General features: G+C 38.3%; 1 long non-coding RNA gene across 1 annotated transcript; it reads right to left on the reverse strand.

Annotated features, from left to right (window-relative positions):
* Nucleotides 1–1751: 1751 nt before the first annotated feature.
* LOC144218383 (uncharacterized) lies at nucleotides 1752–20357 on the reverse strand. The gene is made up of 3 exons (XR_013331142.1): nucleotides 19987–20357; nucleotides 3735–3873; nucleotides 1752–1802 (listed from the first exon to the last, which is right to left on the reverse strand). It is a non-coding gene; the product is annotated as an uncharacterized LOC144218383 (long non-coding RNA).
* Between the last annotated feature and the right edge of the window lie 362 nt (nucleotides 20358–20719).

Here is a 20719-nt window from a genome sequence, read left to right on the forward strand (position 1 = left end):
CTTGGGAGGAAGGCCTCAGAGTCTTGGCTCACTTTGTTTCATATTCAGGCTTCTTCTCCTAGGAAAACTCAAATAAAGACAAGAGCCATTTTATGATTCATTGGTCTTGTTACCCAAAGGGACATTCTTCTTCTAATGTCACAGAAGGAGCACTAAAATAGCAAACAGTTTGTTATCTTAAAAGACCAGGATTTAAGAGATGTAGCTTATGATTCTAGTGTGGAAGAAAGCCACTGGATCCCTGCATGACATGGTCCAAGTCCCTCTACTTGTCTGGCTCTGAACTTTCATCCTGAAAAACAGGAGATCTTAATGTGTTTGAAATTCTGTCACATAGAATAGTTTTAAAATTATTAGCTGGATATAAGTCTTGACACTTTGGCCTGAGTTATAATTTTTTTCAAGAATATATTTAGTGATTTTCTAAATCCCTTTTTTAAGTTAATTACTTTGTATTATTCTCAAATAAAAACTTTCCTTCACTAGCTATCTGTATATATTAAGATAAAATTCATACAGAAAATATGGAATAAATATTTAATTCTTTCCCAGTATTATGCATTGTAATATCAATGCCACAAGAGCCTTGATGTATGCATAGAGTTGTTTGTTGGCAATTTTTTCTTTGGAGTTATGAGTAGCTGTCTCTTCTAGGTCACTGTGTTTTTGTCAGATGCAAGATGTACTTTGCCAGTAAAATTTGGCTAAAATAAGGGGTTTGCTGGAGTCAGTCTTGTTTCATATACTAATTTCTGAATTTAAAAAAAGCTAATAATTTCATTAATCAAAGGGCTATCGTGCTGTATAATCTTCATCTGGACCATAAAAAATCTATTCAGACAAACTAGATAGTCTCAGCAAGAGAAGAAAAGTTTGTAAATAAAAAAATGACATCAGTGGGATATTGACATGCCAGCTCAAAAATAGTGACTTTGTCTTAAGAAATGGCATGAAAAGTGGTGCCTGAGTGGTGCAGTCAGTTAAGCTTACTGCTCAGGTCATGATCTCACAGTTCATGAGTTTGAGTCCCCACTTTAGGTGAGCAGGAACCCCACATCGGGCTCCTCACTCTCTCTCCCTCTCTCTCTCTCCCTCTCTTGGCCCCTCGATCACTCATGCTCTCTCTCAAAAAAAGAAAAGAAAAGGAAAAAAGAAATGCCATGAAAAAGAGTTTTGCCATATACATTCAGAAGTGACTAAACAAAATTGCCCCCATAATATGTACTGAGTGGGCAAAATATATGTCAATTTGTTTAAGAATTGTATAGATATTAGAGGGAGGACATGCTTTTAGATATTTTAACAAAATTATTCTATTTATAGTTTTCAAAATGTTAGTTTCTATTATATTAAATATTAGCTTCTATTTTGAAATGGCACCATGTAGTCTAAACATACTGTTCTATTATCAATAGCCACTTGATTTTATTAAGTTCTCAAGAATATCTAGGTTAGCAACATCCTATACCTACACTTGGGTCAAGTAAGTGCAAATATCTAACAGAAATCAATAAAGAACATGACATATGGAACCATTACTTTTCCAGTTACAGGTGATTATGTTCAGAAAAGAATGCAATAATTCCTTTAATGGTAACTCTACTTAAATTTCCATTTTCCACCTTTGTCTCTTGCCAGAAGCATAATAATTATTCCAAAACTGGGCTATGTAATAAATGTCTGGGAATAGTTTACTTGCTTGAGCTGTTTCCCATACAAAGATATAGAACATATGGTATTCCACCATCTGGGTCCTTTAAATGTGACTTTTCCTAGTTCTCCACCAGAGTTAGCCCCATGCCCTGAAATACAATAATGCAAATAATAAGATATTATTTCACCTTTGGCTCAACCTATTATTCAAAGAGCCTAAGGAAGTCAATTAAACTATTCATTTTAAGTAGGGCTGAATAAAATGCTGTGTTGGAAAATAATGCAGCAAGTGCATTTGTATTTTAAATTTCTACAACTATTACCAGAGTATTAGGAGTTTACAGCTTGATGGTAATCCTCCAACAAGAAACAAGTAGAACGGGATATCTAGGAATCAAATGGTCACATTTTAACCTGTAACCTGGGAGGGTGATGAAAGCATATTAAGAATTTTTAAAAATTCAAATACTAGCAGTTGTGGAATATTGTACAAAGTATAAGCTCAGTAGGCATCCACATAGATGGATTTTCATTCATGTGAATGAAAAGCTAAAAGGAGTTTGCTGTGGTGGTTTTTGTATTCAAGTAGGATGTGCTCAGCCAAATTTGCTGAGAAATTTGGTCTGACCAACCTGGATGCCTAATAAATAGGTCGAGCATGTGGAGATAAGTGGTCAGCCTAGTGAATGGAGGTATAGCCTGGAAATTACAGAGGGCAGACATTCTAAGTTCTGGAATGTATAACACTGTGTATAGTACATTATATGATGTACTCTTGAAAATGAGAACCCTTGTTCTTCTGGATACTTCTTTGTGGACAATGGCCCTAAAAATGGACTTTCTTGAGTTTCTCTCCTGATCCTCATTCCAGGTCCAGACTGAACATGTTTATGCCTAATCTACCAAGCAGATTATTTTCTTGAAATTCTCACCTGGTTTTACCAGGCAACCACCAGAGCTCTCACAAAGAGACATCACAATGGGTCTAACATTGTTCCTCAAGAGTTTGCTATGACTTACAGAGCTCTCCTGTGATCTGGCCCCAGCCTCCCTCATCTCTACTTTGTGTTACCCTCCAGCTATGCTGGATTTCAGTCAATCTCTAAAATACCACAGGAAAGTTCCCTTCTTTTCCCTCTACCCAAAATGCTTCTCCCAAGTTCTCTGCATGTTCAAGTTGGTCTCATTCTTCAGATCTTGGCTTAAATCCAACTCTTCAGAGAAGGCTTTCCTGAACACTAGGTAGAGTGCTTTTCCTTCAGCTAGAAAGGGATCTGTCTCCATGAGGATCTATAACAGCAAGCCATCACTCTCTTGATTATGGCTTTTGTCACGTGTGTACTGTTGGTTTTCCTCACTGGAATGTAAACTGGTCAGGGAGAAGTTCTGTCTAGTTCATTATTACCTCCCTAATGCCTAGTACAACCTGAACATGAGAAGCCTCAGCATAATGTTGTTAAATAAGTAAGAGAAGATTTCATAGTGAAAAAATGGAAAGATGAGAGAAGGACATGGGGACAGTGAAGGACAGGAGAGAATAAGAGTGAGAGGTTGATTTCCTTTGCATCATTTTTAAACTCTTAATTTTCTCTCACAACCTAAGCAGATGAGATGAGGTAGTATAAGCATACCCCAGGATTCTTTAGGGATAGAACTATAGAATGTGACCTTAGGAAGCCAAGGAAAGTAAGAGGAGAATGTCCAAAATGCCACAAAAATAAGTCTTCAGATACTCTATAAGAACTAACCAAGCCTCTTGACACACTCATAGACCGGTTACCTTAACCATCTACTCTGTTTATAAATTGGGAAATTCAGCTACCAGATTAAAGCATAAACATCTTAAGTGTGTTTACTCAAATGACTAATGAAAATAGAGGACAAAATCTGGAACACAATTTGTTAGAAGAAAGAAAGACAGTAAAAAGAATGCTTATTATACCCACATTATCAAACCTTGGGGAATGAGGTAAGATTAGAGATGTAAATGTGAGAAGGTGAGTTAGAGCTCGAGCCAGAATACGGCTGAGCTAACCCTGGGGTGATGTGTGGTCATATCCCCTCAATTACAGAACACCTACCATCATCCTGTGGGTTGGTTCAGGAGTTCCAGGACCTTCCATGAAGCTGTGTTATACAGTGTACCAGTGAGAATGACTGTTTCCACAGATAATGAGGATGGAACAGCTTTTTCCTGATGTCTATTAAATGGAACGTGGACTGTAAAACAACAGCGACAAAAAGAGAATAGACAATGTAAGCATTTTCCTATAAGCACAAGGATCACATTTGTCCCTGCCAAGGGCTCAGAGTCAGTCTGCATTGAGCAGCAGGCTGAAATCCACTGAGCAGACAGCTGCGGCTGGCCTGGAGCCCACCATGGACCTGAAAAGAATAAGCCCTACTCCATTCAGGGCTTAAAATAAAGCTGACTCACCACTTTGGACATACAGAGTGTGTCAGCCTGGGGAGGGCTGAGGTCATTGCTTGAGATCATCTCAGGTCGGACAGCAATAAAGGCCTTCAGAAGATATGTTAACCAAGCCACAAACTATATTATTACTCCAGTTTATCAATTTGATTATTGACCTGCTTACTATGTAAAAGATGGATAGGTACATTTTCCAGAATTATTTTTCCTTCCTCAGAAAGTTAAGGATGACTCTCCAGACCAAAAATATTTCTAGAATGACACTTTCTGAAGAGAATGTAGAGATCTCCTTGACCAATGTGTTTGTGGTCCTAAATATCTAGGGATAGGCAGGACTCGAGGATCATTATCAGGAACCCCTCTATTTCTGTTCCCTGATGCCCCAAGGTGGTGGCAGAACTTCAAGAAAGAGAAAATATGAGACCATAGCTTTTAAAAATAGCCAAATAATGTAATTACAAAGGTTTTCTGGGATGTAGCTCCGAGATCCATCTTCCTTTTTGACAAAGGATACTTAAACACATATAATAATTCACCATATACAAAGACTGTGTGTCATCAGAAACAATTTATGAAGCAGTAGGAGGTTGTATGTGGCAGTATATTAAACACTTCTCAAATACATAAACAGTTGGGGTTTTTTTTTTTTCATATGCAAGTAACTTAAGTTTTCTATTAGTCATCTCATGAACTTCAGAGGAAATTGGACACCATATAAATGATATGGAAGCACTGGAAGACATTGAAACAACAAATGAATACATCTAAGAAACTGGATAACATTTTAATGATGTGTATTTTGTTATAGGCTGGTTCTTTGAAAATTGGCAAACTACTTCTGTTTTTAACAGAGGGATCCAGATGGACCAGAATGTTCCAAGTTCTTTCTATTTATTTTTATCATTTCATTTATTAAGTAGTTGTTGACATCAACTATTTGCCAGACACTGTGCTAAGAGCTAGATGAATAAAAATTAAAAAGAGACAAGACCCATGCCCCTATGCAAAGGGTTACCAAAGGAAGCAGACTAATTTGCATGTTTAATTCTGTAATTATGTCTATGAAAAGTGCCTCTGCCCAAAGAAATAGGTGGCATTAAAAGAACTTGTAGCAGGATATCCTAACATGCTGGAAGATCAAATGAGGGTTCTCTGATGAAGTGACATTACTCTTAAGTTCTGAAGGGTGAATAGTTATTAGATAAAGAAGGAGAGGAAAAGCATTCCAGGCAAAGGAAGAGCATGTGCAAAGGACTTGGGATGGAAAGAAGCTTAGCAAATTTAGTAAGTGAAAAACTACCAAAATTCTGGAACATCAAAAGCCAGAAGGGAAGTGATGGGAGATGAAGGTAACCAGGATCTTGCTGATTTTTTATCTTAACACTTTGGGATTTAAAAGTCATTGGGAAGGTTTTAAAGTATTAGTTAGATACACTGGAATGCTAACATGAGAAATGTATTAAAACTTTTTTTTCGCTATTTAAAGGAAATGAACTGACAAAGGAATAAAGTATGTAAAGATGTACTTAGCAGCTATTGCAAAAGTGCAGAAGAGAGATAATTGTAGTATTGAACGTGAGTGGTAGTAGCAGTAGAAATGGAAAAAGTAAGTTACTCTGCGTTAGAATGAAGAGTGTTTGATTTACCTGGCACACAGGTGGGCTTCAATAAATATTTGTTGAACAAACGAATGATTAGTTGTGCATTTGGGAAGAGAGAAAAATCAAGAATACGTCTTCTTACATGGGTCTAATTGAGAACTTTAAAACATAAAGTTGTTCTCTCTTCAGTGCTGTCCATGGAACCAGCAGCATTAGTGTCACCTGAGAGCTTATTAGAGGCTCAGAATCTCAAGGCCACAAGGAATGGGGCCTTTAATGAGATCCCTAGGTGATTTGTAAACACATTAAAATTTAAGAAGTGTTCCAAAGTGAGGCAGCATTGGAGCTGAGAGATACACAAAGAGAGCAGGAAAGAATCAAAACCAAAAGGCAGAAATACAGGGAGTATTTAAATTATATATGGATCAAGAATAAGAACCTATTAAAGATGGGCTTGAATGTATAATTAGGTTAGACTCCTTACAGAAACTCATCACCCAAATAACCAAGTTAAATTTTCTAATTCTACAGTGTGATAATACAGTGCTAGTGATGACTATTTCCCTGCCTAATAACAAAAGTAATAATAATAACTATGATAATAATAAATTATAACAGGAAGTCTTATATTACTTGATGGTTTTTTAGTGCTTGCTTTTACATACTCTTTCTGTTGGAAAAACCCTTACGAGTATGGGAGGCAATGGCATTTTTTAATGGTGTGTGTAAGAAAATGTTGAAATTCTTTACTCCCGTGTATCTTGACAGAGGCTAATTTAAAAATAGAAAACAAGATCAATACTGAAGGTATACATAATAACCTCATAAAATCTGCATTCCCTGTGTATACGACAAATCATGTTGGCCATTTCTATAGAGCAGGCACAGAAATATTGGAACATAGAAGAGACGTGTATCCCGCATGACTGTTGCTATGTCATTATGAATCTTGATAGGAAGAAAATGCCAAAAATAGGTCTGAGCTACACTCTAACTCTAAGTACCACACAACAAAGGTTACTAGGCTGCTCACCATTATGCACTAGATCAGTTCCACATACCCCCAAAGTATAGGAGGTGGGGGAGGGAAGCCACAGAATTTCACGTATCTTTAATATATTGCCAGAAAGAGATGCGGTTCACTTGTGCTCGATGGCTCTTGAGGTTACGGAACATCATTCTTTTCTAAAGTTCCAGTTGGCAGTTGCTTTCTCTCAGTCTCATCTGCTCCCTTGTGTTTATTTTATATTCATGCACACGACAGCAGAGTTACCGAATCAGCCTGTGCAGTCTTGCAATTATTGTTTTCAGAAAAACGCACATGACAGTTATTAGAGCCACAACTGACTAACTCGAAGCAGTCACTTAATATTAATATCATGTGTGCATAACTTGAAGAGGACACAGAGAGGAGCAGCAAGTATGTTGTAAGGCCTAAAAATTTGACCTGGACAGAAAAAATGAAAAGAGTGACTTGTTTGACCTTGACAACAATAGTCTGGAAGAGAAATCAGAAGCCTAAGAATATAGATAAACAGGTTTGAAAGGAAGAAGCTCTAGGACTTGGTCAGCAGAGGAACCAAGGGACACAGTCGAAAGAAGTTTTAATGGCCACAGCAGCAGTGGAAGGTAAACATTTCAGCGAGTAGAGAATCCAAGGTAGTATTGCTAATACCAAGCTTTGGGCTTTGGTGTTCCTGAATTTAAATCCTGGATGTTCCAGATTAAAATTAAACTGACCAGAAAACTGTGAATGGAGGGAAAGTGTGCACTTCTGGTTCTTTAATTGTTTGGAAAGGGCTAGAGCGTGAAATGTGGGAATCCGATTAATTGAACGCTCTTAAGGTAGAAGATGGGAACACATAACCTTAACCTCTGTATTGATTCTGGCAATTACTTGGTAAATTCACTATTTTCTGACTTAGTGCCTCCTCCCCTTTCTTGAGGGCACCTGCCCTGAAGTCACACCACCTGGGTTTCAGTCCTGTGTGGGAATATTTACCAGCTATTCATTCTCTTGAAGTCTCAAGTCTCATACTTGTAAAATAGAAATAATGAGAGTACCTGTCTTATATGAGTTTTGAAGTTTCCAGACTGATTGGCGTATCATAAACTCCCAATAAATGTAAGCTGTCTGCATTGTTATTCCAGGCCTGTGCAGAGCACTCTCTAAGGTCTATGAAGAAGTCAGAGATGAATCCAATAATGAACCTGAACTCGGAGAGCATTTAGAATCAAGTGCAGGAAAGACATGGATTCAGATGGCCAGACTAAAGAAGAGTAAATCTGCCTTAGGAAAGACACGGGTAATAATCTGAGCATTTAAAGTAGAGAGCTGACTTTTCAAGTGTGGAGGAGGACGACTCGGGGGCGCACTTTGAGGAGGCGGTGGTATTTAAGGTGGATTTAGAAATACAAAGAGTTCCACCTCCTGGAGACGGCTGTGTGGCAGAAGCGGTGGAGGTAGCGTGGGGTGATGCATTCCTAGCTAAGAGAATATGACAGGCGTTCATTCTGCAAGGTTTTCGGCTTCTAATGCTGACTTGAAGATTTGTTTCAACACATTTTCCAGCCTAAGATATTCCAACTGTTGGCTAAATCTTCAGCAGTCAGCCGGCCGCCCACACACCAGCCTCAAAAGTAGTGACATACCAATTGCTAAGAACAACCATTTCAATGAAATACCATGGCCTAACATCACTACAACCCTCATGAGTTTTCATTCTTACTCCATTATGGAGTTTACTTCCAAATTTTATCATTTAATCATCCACATTGTGCAAGAACAGTAGTTTATTCATGATTGTTAAAAGGGAAGAAAAACCTCAAATATTCAAAACAACCTATTTGGATTCAAACCGAGTACAACACTCACAGTGTATCTTTTGGGAACTGATGTTTTATTTCATACTTTGATTAAAATTAAAATGTAGAAAATCATGAACATCAACAAATTAAAGATGCTAGAAAAGAATGGATTCATTTTCTGAGACACGTAGAATTTATTGGGATTAAAATACTAGAGGGAAACATTCTTGGCAAAATACAGTCTAGATTTTCCTTCAGGCAGTTAGTTTGGAAACTTTTGCATGGCTTTAAGGGGCCGACTCTGAGACAGAGTTGCTTTTTTTTTTTCTTCTCACCTCCTGCTTCCACATAGAGTATTTAAAAATTGAGGCGCCTTGGTGGTTCAGTTGGTTAAGTGGTCGACTCTTGATTTTGGCTCAGGTCATGATCTCACAGTCTGTGAGTTCAAGCTCTGCACTGAGCTCTTTGCTGACAGTGCGAAGCCTGCTTAGGATTCTCCCTGTCCCTCTCTCTCTGTTCCTTCCCTGCTTGTACTCTCTCTCTCTCTCTCCCAAAGTAAATAAATAAACTTTAAAAAAATGTTAATATACATATGTTTATATAAATTAAATCTGTTACATGTGTGCATCCCAATAAAAAGCTTAATTGTATAGCATGGGGATTTAAATTCTTACCTCTACCAAGAGGGCTTTATTTTTTGAAACATTGCTGATTATTAGCTAGTCAGAAGTGGGCACAAGAAGGGGGGGGGTGGCATCATTTTGCAATCTGACCCATCATGGAGAGAAAAGATTGAGAAAAAAGATGGAGAGAAAAGACTGAGAAAAAGAAGCAAGTACATATTAAGATAGCCCACACTGGGAGGCGCTCACCCCCTCCTCTGGGATGTCCAAATGAATCAAGTATGCTTCCCTGAATCCCATGGAATTGGCAAACAACTAAACTCAGGTTCTCGGTGAAACTGTTAACGTTGTCCGTAAGCAATGGCACACCCCCTTTCTTTGGAATGAATTGAAGTTTCCTCTGAATTAGAATATCCCACATTATTCAAAATTAAACCTACTGCACAATCCCATTTCCTATGATAAAAATCAAGTTTATCATCTCATCAGAACTGATAAGAATTGAATCTAACTGAATGCAGAATCCCCTGATTGGGTTACATCTTTACTGATTTATAACACCATCTCTCCTGTTTCTAGTCGAGACACAATTTTATTTTTATTTGTTTTAATAAAGGAAGATTTTCAAAGAATTGCTTAGGTAGGACAATGTACATATTTATAAGGAAGATCATGTCTCGGGAAACACATTTTGTGTTTGTGTTGTCATAAGCATTAAAAAATACTTGTGTGAGGCTGGACTGTGTATTGTGGACAATGGAAGCTCTTAGTCTTATCTGTATGCCATAGGAGCTGATAGTGAGTGAGTGTGGTATACGTAAGCCTTTCTTCACACATTAAAAGTGATAGCTACATCTGAACTCACATTTTCTAAGGAAAACCACATTGAGAATCATCACATTGTAGCAGCATCCTGAGGTTTTTCGAACACGGGTGAGGACAAAATTCTTCACTGGGGATTTCATTTTATAAAAGTATCAATGAATTCTAACTTCTAGGTCATGAGAAATGCCAAGTACTGAAAAAGGAATGCTTTGCATGTATATGTCAAAGAGAAGACAAAACAGTATTTTTTTTCCATTGCAACCAGAAGACAGTTACCATGTACAGTGGAGAGAAAGTGAACTTTAGAGTCAGAAATAGTTTGAACCCCAGTTCTGCAACTTACAAGAATCTCTGAATTCCAGTTTCTTAAACATCTAAGGTAGAAATAATAATAATGCCTATTTTAAAGCTAGCTGTGGACACTAGATAAGATCGCCTGTGCATCCAAGGTGGTTCTGGGTTTTACAAAACCATAGGCACTTTGGAGTCTCATTAAGCATAACAATACAGAGGTGCCTTGGTGGCTCAGTCAACTGAGCATCTGGGTCATGATCCCATGGTTTTGTGAGTTTGGGCCCCTGTCGAGGTCTGCGCGGACAGTGCAGAGCCTACTTGGGATTCTCTGCCTCCTCTCTCTGCCCCTCCCCTACTGTCACTCTCTCCATCTCTCTCGAAATAAATAAATAAACTTAAAAAATAATAACAATATAGATTTCAGTATCTCTTGCCCAGCCCCTCATAAAGGAGGACTTACAATTTATCCAAGTCTCACCCAGTTACTTCTTCATATCCCCAGAGAGATCTCCCCCAAATATTTAACACACCAGTTCTTTCCTTCGTCAGTTTCCTCTGAGCATGCCAGGACAAGGTCTACACACGTGCTTAGAGTGTTGGCTTCCAGTGCCGCCCAAACGGGACACTCCAAGATAGATGAGCCACTGCCTTTCCCTGAATCCTCACTGGACCGAAGCCAGGATGAGATCCACCCAGAAGTGAGAAGAGAGTCTCTCTTTCTTATTCTGTGTCACACCATGTCACCCGGGCCCAAAAGCTGCTTGTGCCACCCTGGTTTTCAGAGTCACCCCAAAACCAGTTTCTTCACCTTTTGCGTATGGCTTTGCTCTCCATAGGCTCAAAGTGATGTAACCAAACCATGGACGGCCAGTTGTGAGACTATTCTGTACCTCAGTTTCCTCCTGTGTTAGTAGGTATTATAATAATATCTTCCTATACATGTTGTCATAACCAAATACATTAATGTATGCAAAGGGCACATTGTGAGTAGTATATCAATGTCAAGGATTATTAGAACTTTTATTATTCTCAGGATTGTTCTAGAATGTAGACCCTGGGAACAAGAGGAAATTGTTGGAAGAGGTTAAAGGATGACTCAAACTATTTAATTTTATTTAATGAAATATGAAAAGGAGACGTGACTTAAACTATACCCCCATGCTGGTATAGTATAATTACTGCCAATCAGAAGATAACAGTTTCAAAAAATATAGTGTTCTGGGAACATAGAGGAGAAATTAATTTGTTCTGGGGATGCTTAAGGGAGGAGGGAGAGGACTCACATTGGAGTTAGTGTTTCCAAGAGGCTTGGAAAAAATAGTGTGACTCTGAAAGAAGAGAAGATGAGATGGTTAAGCCAGACTGACAGCAAGTCATGACTATAGAAACAGCATGAGCACCAAGCACACGTGCGAACAGTGAGGGCGCACAGGGTAATGGAAGAGGGGAAACAGAGTGCTCTTGCTTGAAAATAAGCTGGGATTTTAGGTGATACGGAATAGCATGCTTAAAAGTTTAGATCTTTTTTTAAGGGAAGGAAGAAACATGAAAAGTTTTTGTAAATAGAGCCCTTGACCACTTTAATATTTTTAAACAAAACTTACTTTCAGACAGTATGTTCAAAAACCCTAAAATTGTTTTTTATGTTCTAAATATATGTTTGTACCCCATTCAACATGTAACCTTTTGAGGGTAGTGGCTGCTCAGTGTCTAATTTATGTCAGCATCTTAGCACAGGAATTTAAACAGTAGTTTTATTGCCTTCCACACATTACTTTACAAACAAACATTACCCAAAAAAGATTCTGAGATTAGTGACAACGAGCAAGATCTCATGAACTAATAAACTTGAGCTAAAGATGGGAATCATTAGGCTAAACATAGGGACTCACTGAACCTAAGCTTATTGACTACATTCATAATTAGGAAGGAAAAAAACAAAGTGAAAGGATGTGCATGATGTTAGTTATAAAATTTTAGCAACCCTTTCTAGAAGGTGCACTGTAATTAGGAATTTGGGATCAATTTTTAGTCCTCCAGGGAGAGATTTTCCTTATAATACAGAATTCCATTGGTGGCCTGCACATTTTTAACTTTGGTAAATTTTCAGGAATATCATCATGTAAGAGAAAAGATGACTATCTGATGACATTGTTTTAGAATGTTAACTTGAATAGCTATATGGCTAAGGGAAGAAACAACCTGGGTAAGGCCAGAATTCTGTGTTACAACCCAGATTAAAGATGATGGAGATCTAAGGCAAAGGCAGAGACAATAAAAAGAGAGTTCATAGCAGCTGCTCGAGGAGATAGAAAAGAGAGCCAGGAAGGATAACCTCCTGCAGTATCTCTCTCTACTGCCCTATACTGTCAAAGTTTAACTCATGACCACTGTCAAAGGAAAAAATAATTAAAGGGCCCAGCTCCATTTTCACAGAGCAGGCAAAAAGGTGTACACTTAGAGCTGAGAAAAAGGAATTGATAACGGTCACAATTAGCAATGAAAATCTAACAAAAAATTTACAGTAGCAATTATAATTTATTTTAATACAGTCTCTTTGAAATCAAGAACAGGACAGAAATTCCAGCTATTACTGCTTCTATGCCACATTCAGCTGGAGGATCTAGTCAGTACAGTAAGACAGGAAATGACACAAAGCATATTAGCATTGTGATCAAAGGAAAGAAAATTCTAATATTCATATGAGAATCATAAAGAATACGATAAGTAATTAGAAAATTAGAATTTATAGGGAATTTAACCTAGGCTGCCAGACTAAGGGTTCATATTTTTAATTGCCTTAATATGTTGTCCTTTTAAATAATATTCAGAGGCAATTCAGGCTTTAAATATTTGTCTGTGGCACATTTTCAGATTCATGCTACTAAGGCTGGAGGAAATACTCTGAATATTCTCCATGGATATAGAAGTTCATTAAACCTCCATTAGTACACAAACACACACATAGATACAATGTTCACAACATACAATAAATATAGCAAGGAAAGGACTTGGAAATCAGATTACAGTACCCAGGAGACTGTGGCCTGACTTTGATTCCACCTGGATATCTGATGCAGTGCTTAATTTTATGGCTGAGTTTTAATATGTAAGTGAAACATCCAATGAATATTCACTGAACACTTGTCATTGGTCAATCTTTTCAGATGCTCTGAAAATAGCTATAAAAATAGCCTAAATCCTTGCTCTCTTCAACTCACATTTAGACTGGAAAAGCACTGTGAAGAAAGTATAACAGAATGAGATACTAAGAGTGTCTTGGTGAACTTAGCAAAGTCTTTTTTTCCTTCAGAACAACTCAATATATATTGGAGTGCTATCATCAGTCTCATGAGTTTACATTCTGGTTACAAAGCTAAGTTTGATAAAGCATCCCTTATCCAAATTAACATTCCAGTTCATCACTTTCAAGATTATGCAATGCCTGATGGGCTCTTGAAAAAGCATACTTTGATCTGTAGGTGTGGCCCACCACTTATAAGCTGTTTATGAGAGCTACAAAATGGGAATGTTAATAACAAATGATAATAGATCTCTCGATACATATCATAATGTATAATCTCTTAATGCAGTCATCAGAACACATTTAAAGTACTAGGAGCACTGTTCCTAGAAGATAGTATTCAACAATTATTGATGATAAGAGTGATTACTTTTCTTTTTATTAAAAGTCATACAACTTGAATCACAAGAAGCCATACAGCTTATTCTATCAAAAACATGTAGCCAATCCAATGACATACCTATCTGGTAGTCACTGAGCTGGGTGAATGAATTTGTTGGTCTACATCCAATTAAAATCTAAAGGATTTCTGTTAAAGAAATCATTAAAGCTAGGGAAACAGAGTTCTACATGTTTCTCACCATTGGGTGTAGGCTTTCCAGACTTAGTGGAAACACATTTGTGGGCAAGTTTACATAGACCTGTAGTTTAGATTTACACTAAACTATACTTTGCCACACTACCAGGACAGAAAGCCAAAGCTGTAAGTCAGCTTTGTATGGGAAATGCTTACATATTTACTCCAATGAACAAATTAAAGGTGATTCCAGAGGTTTTAAGGGAAAGAGGAAAAAAAAGTCCTAGTAATCCCTATGTGGTAATCATTTCGGTGAGAGTATAGTTAAGACTGTAGAAGTTACCTCATGAATCTTTTGCCAATAGCAGATACTAGAGAACAGGTACTGGTCTCAAAATAAAATTGAAGAGAGAGAGAGAGAGAGAGAAAGACAAAGCAAAGGAATGAGGAAGGCATGGAGAAGGATGAGAGAAAGAGAGATTCCTTTAGTTCATGATAACGGTTCATTTGTCATCTTCCTCTTAGAGCTGCTGCTGAAGCATCATCATCGATGGAATTCTTTTCCTTTCCTTGTAACACCCCTCACTCTCTTTCTCCTCTTACCCTCCTCTTTCTATAGCCCTTGAATTCTCTCTAAACTAGGTTTCTTCTGTTCGCTTATTTCCTATTTGTTAATAGAAAGGCATTGTCCAGTTCAGCAGAGGAGCTGAATATCAATGCTGTGCTCTCTTTCCCTATGTGAATAATACAACACAAGCAAAGCTTTGCATAGGAAGAGGGACAAAGTAACCTGTCTAAGAAGTTCTTTCTGGATGGAAGGATTTGGATAAAGATTATTCTTCTGTTTTTAATCTTTAGAAACAGGCTATAGTAGTATTCTCTAATAGTACCTTAGTGATATCTCTAGCCCTAGGTAATATTATATATAAAATATAGAATCACAGAGTTGTGGCAGGTAGCCTCGTTATTCTACCTGTCCAGGAGTTCTTCTCATTCTTTTTTTTTTTTTTTTTAGTTTATTTATTTATTTTGAGAGACAGAGAGAAAGAGGGAGCACGTGTGCTTGCAAGCCAGCAAGAGACAGTGAAAGAGGGAGAGGGAATCCCAAGCAGGCTCTGCACTGTCGGTTCAAAGCCCGATGTGGGGTTCGATTCCATGCACTGTAAGATCATGACCTGAGCTGAGATCAAGAAATGGACGCTTAACCCACTGAGCCACCAAGGCAACTCTGTTCTCATTCTTAATCGCATCTTGATTTGCATTCTAGGAGTTGTCCTTTCCCCATTGTGTATAGTCTTGGTGGGAAGTAGCTTCTGCTTTCTATTACAGAGTCATGGGGAAGAGATAAACCCTCTCCACAGCCCTGTGCGTGCAGTGGGTGTAATGTGATCTAAGCCAGGCCAATGAGATACACTCTCCCTGGACCTGAGTAAATGATGCAAAGATATGAGTCATGGCCAGAGGTTATTCTTTCCCACTGTAGGGCTGACAAGTTACCTAAATTCCTGCTGTATGCCATTCCATCTGTGAGTCCCAGATGTGATCCAAGTAAACTATCTTGCTTAAAATAGCCACAGTACATTTTGGTAGCTTATAGTCAAAAACTGAATTTTATAGAGCTCTTGGGAAATTCTATCTTAGGAAAGATATAAAAAGGTAAGCGGTCATCTGGAAAATGAGGTTCAGAAACACTAACCCTGTGCATGTACATCCATCACTCTCCCAGGAAGACTAACAATGGATTTGGAGCACACAGTGGTTTTATCAATAGAGGGACATTCAGACATCCACACGTATGGACTAGGGTCCCTGTCTTGGGTAAGGGAAGTCACACTCAACAGGGAAAAGAAAAGTTGATTCTCAAAGAACAAAAGAAAACTTTTAAAAATGTTAGGGTGCCTGGTTGGCTCAGTTTGTTAAGCATCCAACTCTTGATTTCAGCTCAGGTCACGATCTCGTGGTTCATGGGTTCGAACCTCACAATGGACTCTGTACTGATGGTGTGGAGCCTGCTTAGGGTTCTGTGTCTCTTTCTCTCACTGTCCCTTTCTGACTCATGCTTGTTTTCTCCCTCTCTCCCTCTCTCTCTCTCTCTCTCTCAAAATAAAGGAATAAACTTTTAACAAAATGCTAAGCAAAGTGTACAGAGTATGATAAAGCATTTTGGAGTTACTAAAACCTAGCTTTTTGTTAATGAAATTCAAACTGGTATATATAACCAATAGAATTGAGAAGAATACATATAAAAGCCGAGTTGAAGTTGTGTTTGTTTGTTTGTTTTACCCTAAAATTGCTTTAAAAAATCAGGGCTGAGTCAGGAAAAGAAAAGCATGCAAAAGAGCAGTAAAAACACAGGTTGGGTAGCTTTGTGCAGAGGCACCTCATGCCATCTTCTCCATATTGTCCCACTTCCAACAGAGATTTAGTAAGATTACAGGGCAGATGATATGTTCCCAGGCCCTGAGGGAGCCTAAGGAGGTGCGAAACCTTGTGACCCTGACACCAGAGGCAGTTGTAGCGGAAGGAGTAGACAGCACTACAGTGTCTACGCAGAAGAGCTGGGTGTGCCTCCTCCAAGTTTTTATGGTAACGGAGAGAATCAGAAAAATTTTCCAGTCCTTTGAAAGGTACGGAGGTGTCCCAGAGAAGGTTAACTTCTCTTAGGACCTAAAAGGATGCAGTATGCATGGACCTATGCCTGCAACAACACATGGGAACTTGACTTCTCCACAGATGCCAGTGGAGATAGAGATGAAATACATTTTAGTGACATCAGTCAAATATCTGACAGAGGTCTTCCATGTTTACCTGCTCAGAATCCATCACTTTCTTATTCTGCTAGAAGCACATTACTTTTCCTTTGTGAAAGCCCTCATCTCCATTCTCTCTCTGAGACTGACCTCAGCCGCTGGTCCCAGAGGTGGACAAGTCACTCAGGCACAGCAGATCGGGGTCAAAGTGATTGGTTCCCAACCGAGTTCATAACAATCCAGAACAATGAGTTATCTTGAAGTATTTTCACTACAGTTACTGAAAAGCAGGTGTTGGTAGGGAGATGCCAATGGGCATCTTTCTGTGTTAAAGTAAAAACACTGCCTGAGAGAGGAACCCAAGGAGAGAAAGAAAGAGATGGAAAAACAGTCTCCTGAAGTCATTATTGAAGGTCTGGATGATCCAGTTCTGCCTGGATCAGATTTATCCCTTGAATATATTTTGATTGTAGGCAATGTATTTTTCTATTGTTTAAGTGAAATTTATTCACTTGAAATGAAAAGAGCCATAATAGGAATAAATTCTCTTTAAAATTAAAAATCAAATTGCAAGTCCTTAGCATGACCTGCCAGGTCATATATCATCAGCTGCTTGCCTGACTCTCCAACTTCTTACTGTGCGCTTAGCCTTTTCTAACCAAACTCCATGCGTACTAGGTTATCCTCTCCATGCTTCTGGCTCTCCCCTCTGTGCTTCACATGGCTCACTCCTCATCCTTCAGGTTCTGACTCAAATATTAAAGAAAGCTTCTCTGACCAAACCTGTCCCCCATCTCCCCACCTCAAACCTCATTTCAGCATCCTTTTTTTTTTTAATGAAAATTATCCATATCTGAAATAAACTTGTCTATTTAGTTATTTACTTACTTTCTTATTGTCTCCCTCCGCCAAACAGAATGTGAACTCCATGAGGACAGGTATCTTATCAATCTTATGCAACCCATAGTGCCTGACCTTTGGTAGGCATCTAATAAATACTGCTGGAACGTATCAGTAAATTTCATTTTTTATATTCAGCAATTACATAGTGCTTGTTACAATACCAGGCACTGTCCTAGAGATTTTATAATTATTTATTTTTTTTAATTTTCATAACAATTCCATAAGGTTGGAATTAGTATTATCTCCATTTGGCCGATGATGAAGCTAAGCTACATGATGGGTGAGCCATATGCTCACGTGGGAGAGCTAAGTAAGGCTCATGCATGGCACCTGGTTCTTGATTCATTTCTCTTGTCCTCTGTGCCATGCTTTCCGAATGACTTTTTGAATGGTTTGATAAACAAGTTGGCTACTAAGAACTGATCTATCTCTAGGTGAGCTGAGAATGCCAAGATATGAATTTAAAAAGTAAGTATTGACCATGGAATCGGTGACTCAGCCCAGATATTAGCCGTGAGAGATCCAGCCTCACTCCTTTAATTGCTACAGCACCATGCATGCTCGGGAATTGTTAATTTGCAGTGGTGAGTTATGAGTGCTTATAAAATATTTTACATGTATTTAATATTGTCATATAACTTTGGTTGGTTGAAAAGATACCAATTAGTTCATTCATGGAGAAAGATGGCAAAGGCTCTCAATGAAGAAAGACCTTCAAGGCATATTTTTACCATTCCTTATGAAACAGCATGATATTTTATAAAGGTTGATCAGCTATTTTATAGTTACTGCTATTGAACTTTTGCAGTGTACTTCAAATCCTACTCCCTAATAATTTTACAATCTTTGTGATCTGACACTACTAATCATCAGGAAACATGATTAATAATAATAGAAAAGATGTTTCTCATTTAACCTTCAAAGCCATTTTTATGTTACCCAACATTAAAAAGCTGTGGGTATATTCATTTCTTTCCATTGAGAACATTAGTCTTCCCTTGTTACAGACAACTTTTTTTTTGTCCTTCTTTGGGTAAAACTTAATCCTGCTGAAATGAGTTGCAGCTGTTGTACAAATTCATATTTTTATACTGATAGGAAGCAGTCAGACATTTCAACTATTCAGTTTTGTTTAAAAGTAAGTTAACAGTTCAGTTCACTCTTTAGAAGACGCAGATGAAGGAATTGTAGAGGAATGTGTTTGTGGCCAACTGAATGTTTGTGATTAAAAATACTTAGGAAGGCAACATGGCCGGACTGGAAAAAACGTTATAAGGTTCTACAGCCTGGGAGAAATTCATTGAGGGAGAATCCACTAATGCTTCAAGTGGTAGCTTTTGACCTCTGGCACTGGTAAATACCAGCCAGTGGTGCACAGGCTTCCCTTCTAAATGACTAACTCTTACATAATTTCCTTTCCTTAACAGTTCCATGAAGTCTCCAATTTTTAGAATTACAGAATCTCACATAACAAGATAAACTCTGATACCAGGCTTCCCTAAACACCGACCATTTGTTTTCTTCTCATATCTCCATTCCTGACTCAGAACCATATTGATTTCCTTTTTGGGGAAATTAGAAAGTATTAGGAAAATTAGTACTTCTCACACTTTCTCTATCTCAGATTTCCCACTAGCAATCCACATCTTACCTAATCTTATTAAATAGTGGTTAAAAGCAAGAGCCGGAGGTTAAACTGATTGGAATTAGAATCCAACCAATGAAAGTCTGTTAGAGAGCAGTCTTGCCACTGAAAAGCTGTCTAACCCAGGGTGAGTTAGAAAAGTCTTCTAAACCTCAGTTTACTCATATATTCAAAATGGATAATATTGCCTCCTTCCAAGAATTTAGGGGCCTTAAAGAAAATAATCTATATTTAATGCAGTATCTAATAATGCATCAGTTGAAAAAGCCAATAGTTACAGGAAATATTAAAAGCTTAACTTACAAACACATATTCAGCTTCACCTCCCAAGTTAGTAAGAGTCAGAACTAATTCAAATTAAGGAAAAACCCAGTGTTTTAAATAGTAATTCAAAACAATATTGGGGTGGCTCATAGAACCCCAGGACTGGGTCTCAGGAAGAATTAGAAGATGAACTTTCTAGCTAGTAAGAATCTCTGTCCCCCTTCTATCAACATTGTGAGTCTCCACTTGATCCTTCTCTCTTCCTCTCTAGTTGATTCCCCTTATCTTGGCCATGTGGTGGAAGCTATGACCATTAACATCTCACAAGGGTCATAAGGTCAGCCATTCAAGAAGGGAAAATTACTTACCTCTTTACATTCCATATCCAAATCGCTGAGGGAAAGCTCTGCTAGTCCAGTTTGGCTCATGAGCCCACAGCTGGTCCAGTAACTGAAGACAAGTTGCTCCTTGCTATAATCCTGCTGATGGAAGGGATTAGTTGTGGGAAGGAACAATTTAGTTTCTAGGAAAGGGGTTTCACAGGTGGACATGAAAATCACCAGCCTTCTCCAACTCTGTCCTGATATCTGCTCATGTTGGGATAAGTGTCTCTGGGAGGGAGAGCTCCCTTCTCCCTGAGTCATTCTTGGTCATCCTGGCTGCCATTGTTGTTGATGCCACTAAATTGCAGGCATGGAGCCCTTCTGCTGTATTATTTTAGCAGCACAACAACTGCCACTGATACAACCTATAGGTTCTCAAAAGTGCTTGTCTGATCCATGTACCTTTATCTCTCTTCACCCTAATGAATTATAGAATTTTGCCACTTAGAAGTAAATTTAGAAAACAGAAAGTGCAAGCGCGCATGCGCGTGTGCGCGCGCGCACACACACACACACACACACACATTTTAAAAATGAGAAAACTGAAGCCAAGATAGATCAAGTCCTTAGCTAATATCACATAGAAAATTAACAAATCAGGATCAGAAGCCAGGTGTCTAGACTTATAGACTAATCCTCTTCCTAAACTAAGTTGATTATTTCTTATTCACCATCAGCACTCATGATCCAGTCCTTTCTCTACAGGATACAGTTGTGT

This window comes from Crocuta crocuta, unplaced genomic scaffold (assembly GCF_008692635.1).
Source record: "Crocuta crocuta isolate KB4526 unplaced genomic scaffold, BGI_CrCroc_1.0 scaffold39, whole genome shotgun sequence".
Taxonomy (NCBI): Eukaryota; Metazoa; Chordata; class Mammalia; order Carnivora; family Hyaenidae; genus Crocuta; species Crocuta crocuta.